The sequence below is a fragment of the Prionailurus bengalensis genome, chromosome A3 (genome assembly GCF_016509475.1).
Source record: "Prionailurus bengalensis isolate Pbe53 chromosome A3, Fcat_Pben_1.1_paternal_pri, whole genome shotgun sequence".
NCBI classification, from domain to species: domain Eukaryota; kingdom Metazoa; phylum Chordata; class Mammalia; order Carnivora; family Felidae; genus Prionailurus; species Prionailurus bengalensis.
The window spans coordinates 63,018,620-63,025,345 of NC_057354.1; positions in this window are offsets into that span (position 1 = coordinate 63,018,620).

Sequence of the window (6,726 nt, forward strand, 5' to 3'; positions counted from 1 at the left end):
CTCAGGAACTGCCTGGGAGCGTGGAGAACAAAAAGAGGCAGAGACTCTGGCCAGAAGGAAACCTGGCTTCTATTCCAGAAGGCCCTCATATGATGGGTGGGGCCCAGCCTCTGGCCCAGGGAGGTGGTTGGGCACAGTGGGGGTGGGGGCAAGCCCACATTTTGAATCTCACTTTTGTCCTCCCTTCCGTCCTTGCTGGGAACACGAGAGCACCCTTGTGGGGTGCTTCAGGAGCCAGAGGAGAAGACGCTGGGTACTCCTCTGCCCCCAACCTCTGCCCTGCAGAACTCTCTCCCCAAAGCTGTCTTTCCTTGCACCTCCAAAGAGAAGCCTCTACCTATATACTCCGCTGAAAGGACCGGGCAATGCCTTTCCTGTGCACAAACAGCCTCACTGATGGGATGGGTACCACCCTTTGGCTGAAGGGGCCTGGAAGGGCAGTCCTCCCTGCTCCCTCTCCCTGGCCTGAGGACCTGTGGTCTGGCCTCCCCAGGGCCTTCTGAGTCAAGCCCTATCCCCACCCCCACCCCCAGCCTGGAGCCAGAGCTGCTGCCCACCTGGAGGAGGCTGACTGTTATGTATGTAAAGCTGGGGCCACCAGGCCTGCAGGGGCCGGGGTCCCGCTGAACCCCAGGCCAGTCCTAGGCCCCAGAGACTGGAGGAGGGCAGGTGGCATGAGTGGGCTAGACAGCCCCAGCCGGCTGTTGGCTTCTCCTCCCAGCACCTTCTTTAACCATAGCCCCACCCACATCAGGTAGCTGCCTGTCTCTGGGCCTCTGCTTTGCCTGGCTAACTCCACTCATCCTCCAGCTTCTGACTGGAGAGTTTCTTTCCCCAGGAAGCCTTCCCTAAACTGCAGGATCCCCCGGCCTTTCCCACGCTGTTTCCTCAGGAAGCACTTGCCTTTGTATACCTCTAGCCTGATCAGCTCAGGGCTCCCTGAGGACAGGGCTGTGGCATCTCCTCTCCACGACCTCTGGCAGGTCTGCAGCTGGGATCAAGCTCACGGGTGTGTGTCAGGGGAGCCAGCCTGGGGCAGAAGGTGAGGGGCAGGTGGGAGTGGGGTCAAGGCAGGATTTCTTCCCTTCCAATACGGGCACTGCAACCTCTGAACGTATGTACCTGTAGAGTAGGCCATTCACAGGTGATAAAGCTGGGGCTCATCTAGGGAAAGTGGCCTGCTTGAGTCACATAGTGAGAAGGTCTGCCTGCATGGGCTAAACTGGGGCGCAACGATGCTGGAGAGCTCAGCTGCCTGGCCCACATATGTCCTGCAACCAAGGCAGGGGGCTGAACTAACTGACCTCTCAGGGGCCTCCAGGTCAGAATTTGAGTATCCAAGTGACCACAGGCTGAGGCTCCAATTGACTTGCAGCACCCCCACCCCAAGCCTGCAGCCCTCTGACCCCCCTCCCTGGCAAGACAAGTGTCCTCCCTCCCACCGGCCCGACCAGCTCCCGGTTCAGCTGCAGAAACGGCCCCAACGTCTCTCTGGAACCCAAACAGGAAGCTGGGGAGAAGAGGGCCAACGGCTGGGGGATCTCTGAGGCTCCTCCAGGAAACATGTGGGGGGAGGGTGGGGCAAAGACAGGCCTGCGCACCCCACACACTGAGCATCCCTGACCCACCTGCCTCAGGGTCCCCTCATGGAAGACACTGTGGAGAGGGTCTTTTGGAACTCTCGCTCCTGGGTCACAATTTTTTTCCTTTTTAATAGACTTTATTTTTTACTTTTAAATTTATTATTATTTTTTAATGCTTATTTATTTATTACTGAGAGAGACTGAGAGAGCAAGGAGGGGCAGAGAGAGAAGGAGAGAGAGAATCCCAAACAGGCTCCGCGCTTGTCAGCACAGAGCCCGAGGTGGTGCTTAAACTCTCGAACTGTGAGATCATGACCTGAGCTGAAATCAAGAGCCAGACGCTTAAGCTGCTGAGCCACCCAGGCGCCCCTAGACTTTATTTTTTAGAGCAGTTTTAGGTTCACAGCAAAACGGAGTGGAAAGTACAGAGGTTTCCCATATACCCGCTGCCGCCCCCACTATCAACGTCCCCTGCCAGAGTGGTACATTTGTTACATAGTGATGAACCTACATTGACACATTGTTGTCACCTGGAGTCCCCAGTTAACATTAGTGTTCACTCTTGGTGTTGCACGTTCTGTTTGGACAAATGTATAATGACACGTATCCACTACTGTCCTATCAGACGGAGCAGTTTTACCACCCCCACCCATCCTCTGTGCTCTGCCTGTTCACCCTTCTGTCTTCCCTAGTCCCTGGCAACCAGGGTTCTTTTTATTGCCTTCATAATTTTGCCTTTTTCAGAATGTCATATAGTTGGGATCAAATGGTATGTGGGCTTTTCAGATTGGCTTCTGTCACTTAGTGATATACATTGAAGATTCCTGCGTGTCTTTTCATGACTTGATAGGTTTTTTTTTTTTTTAAGGGCTAAATATTTCCTTATCTAGATGTACCACAGTTTATTTACCCATTCGCCTACTGAAGGACATCTTGGGTGCTTCCAAGTTGTGGCAATTATGAATAAAGCCACTATAAACAGCCATGTGCAGGTTTTTGTGTGGACATAAGTTTTCAACTCCTTTGGATAAATACCAAGGAATGCAATTGCTAGATCATAAACAGTATGTTTGTTTAGTTTGGTAAAAAGCTGCCAAACTGCGTTCCAAAGTGGCCGTGCCATTTCGCATTCCCACCAGCAATGAATGAGAGTTATTGTTTCTCTATATCCTCGCCAGCATTTGGTGTTGTCAGTATTTTGGATTTTCGCCATTCTGACAGGTGTGCAGTGGTATCTCGTTTTAATTCACAATTCTCTAATTGCATATGATGTTGAGATGGGTTTTTCTTTAAATAATCCTGAACTTCATTTTTTTTTTTTTTATCAGCCCACCCTAAAGTGTCAAGCACCCAGGGATGGAGATACGCCTGAATCTCAGGCTCTGTTATGTCACTGGCTCGCCACTGGCCTTGGCAAGTCACTTACCAACCTGGACCTGTTTCTCAGGCTATGAAACAGAACTCACGGCACTCTTCCCCCCTGAGAGAGGTATGGGGGTCTCTATCCGTAGGGTGTGGGTGATGGCTTGGCATGGTGGTCAGTGGGGAATGAGGCCAGGTGCCAAACCAGCTGTGACTGCACAGGGAGCCCCACAGGCCAGGACTGAGGAGAGAGTCGGGGCAGCTGCTGCAGGGATGTAGGAAGCTCCCTGAGAGAGGACCAGAGGGCGGGGCTTGTCAGAGAGCACCTGGCCAAAGAGCATATGCTCCACCAGCTACGTGCACCAACCCCTCCTCCCCACCCCGGGGAAAACGGGACCAGAGGTTCCGAACGCAGGACAGGCAGTGAGTGGTGGGTGATGTAAATTGCAGGCAAAACTCAGGCAAACTGACACAGCTCCTGGTTCTTGTCTCTGGATGAATGGAGCCTGAGCTCCGCGATGGGAAGCTCAAACAGCGTGAGAGAGGGCTCCAAAGCCTCAACGCCTGGTCCCCTCGAAGCCCTCCTGACCCAGGTGGGGGTGGGGAGGAAGAATCAGCAAGCAGGGCCCCTTCCTCCTTCCTCTTTTTGGGGTCTATGGGCCCTTCAGCCTCTTGCTCCCAGTCAGGCCCTGCCCTCAACAGCAAGACCCAAACAAACCGCACCCCTCTCCCAACTTCCAGAACACGTTTCTTTCTTACCCTACAGAAAAAGAGCAGAATGGCTCATATCCCAAGTGCTCTGATAACGTCTGTTGAATTAAATAACTAATAATATATGCACATGGTAGGAAAGTCAAACAAAAGAGAAATATTTAAAATAAAACACGCCCTCCCTTCATCCTTTTCCCAGCCTCTGTCTGACAGCAACCAGGAACAGACGAAAATGTTAGGTCCACACTAGCCCATATAAGCATGCGTATCCGTTAAAGAGAACGTAGAGGAAAGAAGTATGACGTGTCCCACGGGTCTTCTCTTGCTTTTTTTTTTTTTTTTAATTTTTAAAATGTTTATTTTTGAGAGAGAGAGGAGGGGCGAGGGGCAGAGAGAAGGGGACAGAGGATCTGAAGCAGGCTCTGCACTGACAGCAGAGAGCCCGATTCAGGGCTCAAACTCATGAACTGTGGGATCATGACCCGGGCTGAGGTCAGATGCTTAACCGACTGAGCCACGCAGGTGCCCCAGGCACCCCTTCCCTCACTTTTTTTTTTAATTTAATTTTTTACTGTTTATTTATTTTTGAGAGAGACAGACAGACAGAGAGAGTGTGAGCAGGGGAGGGGCAGAGAGAGAGGGAGACAGAATCTGAAGCAGGCTCCAGGCTCTGAGCGGTCAGCACAGAGCTTGACACGGGGCTCGAATTCATGAACTATGAGCTGAAGTCAGACACTTAACCAACTGCACCACCCAGGCACCCCTTCCCTTGCTTTTTTAACTTCACAGCTCGACATCTCTCTGATCAGAACACACAGACCCACCCCATTCTTGGGCCACATGGAAATACCATGCCACAGAAGTGCTGTTAGGGGGCCAGTGCTCTGTAAACAGGCCTCTACACAGTGTCTAGTCTCTTGTTAGAGCGTTTGAAATGTTTGTTCACCTCTTTCCTAATCACCCCTGGTCACCCCTGGTCACCCCCAGAACCTCTGTGGCCCACCTCCGAGTCAAGAAATCAGAGTTGCAATTAACCCAATGCAGGCAGAGAAATTCCTGGAGGCAGGGAGGCCCGGTGGCTTGGGCAAGGCATGCACTTTCTCTGAACCTCAATTTTTTTTCTCTATAACATGGGGTGACCCTCTCTTAAAGTGGAGGTGGGTTTTTTTTTTAAGTTTATTTATTTTGAGAGAAAGAGAGAGAACACGCATGCACGCACACAGATCGGGGAGGGGCAGAGAGGGAGAGAGAGAGAAACCCAAGCAGGCTCCACACTGTCATCACGGAGCCCAACGAGGGGTTCGATCCCACAACCCGTGAGATCATGACGTGAGCCAAAATCAAGAGTCCGATGCTTAACTGACAGAGCCACCCAGGTGCCCCAAGGTGGAGATTTTTAAAAGGTGGTATGGTCTGAAGCATGGGCTTCCAATATACCCTTCTAGAACATGGAGGCTATTTGGTGAGACGAAATTTCCCCTGGAGTCTTCCAGGAACAGGAAAATAATAGACAAGGAAACAGAGGCCCAGAGGGGTTGAGGAACTTGCCCAAGGTGACAGGGCTGGTGTGGGCAGACTGGTAAGTGGACTGACTGCTTTGTGAAGGCACCACCATGCTGGCATGTCCATCCGGGACTGGACGGCAGGAAGAAGCTGGGCAGGGAAGGCGCAGGAGGCGAATAGGAGCCATGGGAGACATAGGAAGCTTCCACACCGGACAAGGGGGCGAACTCACCCGCCTCCATCCCAGGGCAGGGCGAGGGGGTCTCAAGCCCCTCTGCATCCCTCCTCCTTCAGGAGGCTCTGTGAACTGACTTGCTAGAAGGAGTGACCACAGGAAGGTTTGTGGATGGTGCCCAAGGAGGGCTGGGAGGACATTATTTAGTGTTATTGTGTGCCACGTGTGGTATATTTTATGCCATTTAATTCTTGTATAAAATAATTTTTTTTTAAGTTGGCTCCATGCTGGGCATGGGGCTTAATGTGGGGCTTAAGCTCATGACCCTGAGATCAGGATCTGAGCTGAGATCAATAGTCTTACCGTGACCAACTGAGTCACCCGGGCACCTACAACAGACGATTTTACTGCTGGGCCATGGACATCCCTTCCTCCCAAGGGTGGGTGACTATATGGGTCCAGCATGGTAGGGGAACAGAGGCAAGAGGTGATGGATCCTTGGCTCTTGGGACCTTGAGGGCCAGGGTGATTGGGCAGGATGCTTCCTCTGTGTATGTGTGTATCGGAGGAGGGGGTGACCAGAGAGCCAGGCGTTGGCCACCTCTTCCTCTCGCCTCAGCTCCCCCTTTCTTCTGGCTGCCCTGCCCTTTCACTTTGGCCAGGATCAAAGCTGTGTCCTGAGTCATCTTTGCTTTCTAGCTTTCTGGTTTTTACTCACCTGTCCCCCTGGTGTATGTTTTCTACCTTAGTGAAGAGAATTTTCTCTCTCCCCTCACTCCCATGCATTCACAAGGACACACAGCCTCCTTGGTGACAACTTCTCCAAAGGGTTCTCAGGGGAAGACCCCAAGATCAAGAGGACCCTGAACCTCCCAACCCACTGGAAGCCCAGAGGGCAAGCCTTGGCTGGAGGGTCTCTGAGTCAGCTGAGTCAGAGGCTGGCTTTCTTGGAACCAACCATCCCACTCATGTTACAAGAAACCTGCGTCAACCGTGTGCTCCCCTGCCACAGACCTGGCTGGGTTGAACTTGAAGCAAAAGGCCCTGATGGTCAAAAGACAAAGATATAGGCCTTATCTCCTGTCCTTGGGCCAAATTTATAGTTATCGGGAGCCCTGGCCTCCCAAGACTTGGATAATCCATACCTGCTCCCGCCATGACTCCTTCCCCATCCTTCTCTGAAACTAACCTGAGCTTAGAGAAAGGGAGAACAACTTGGCTGGGCACCATGTGCACTGTGATGAGGTCAGTGAGGGGAGGCTGTGCCATCGGCAGGTGCAATCCTGGAAATCTTCCTGCAAGAGGTGGCATGATACAGTGAGACAAGGGCATTGGGAAGGCATTGCTGGAGGGACATGATAGGGCAGGAGTAAAGTTACATGGCACGAGTGT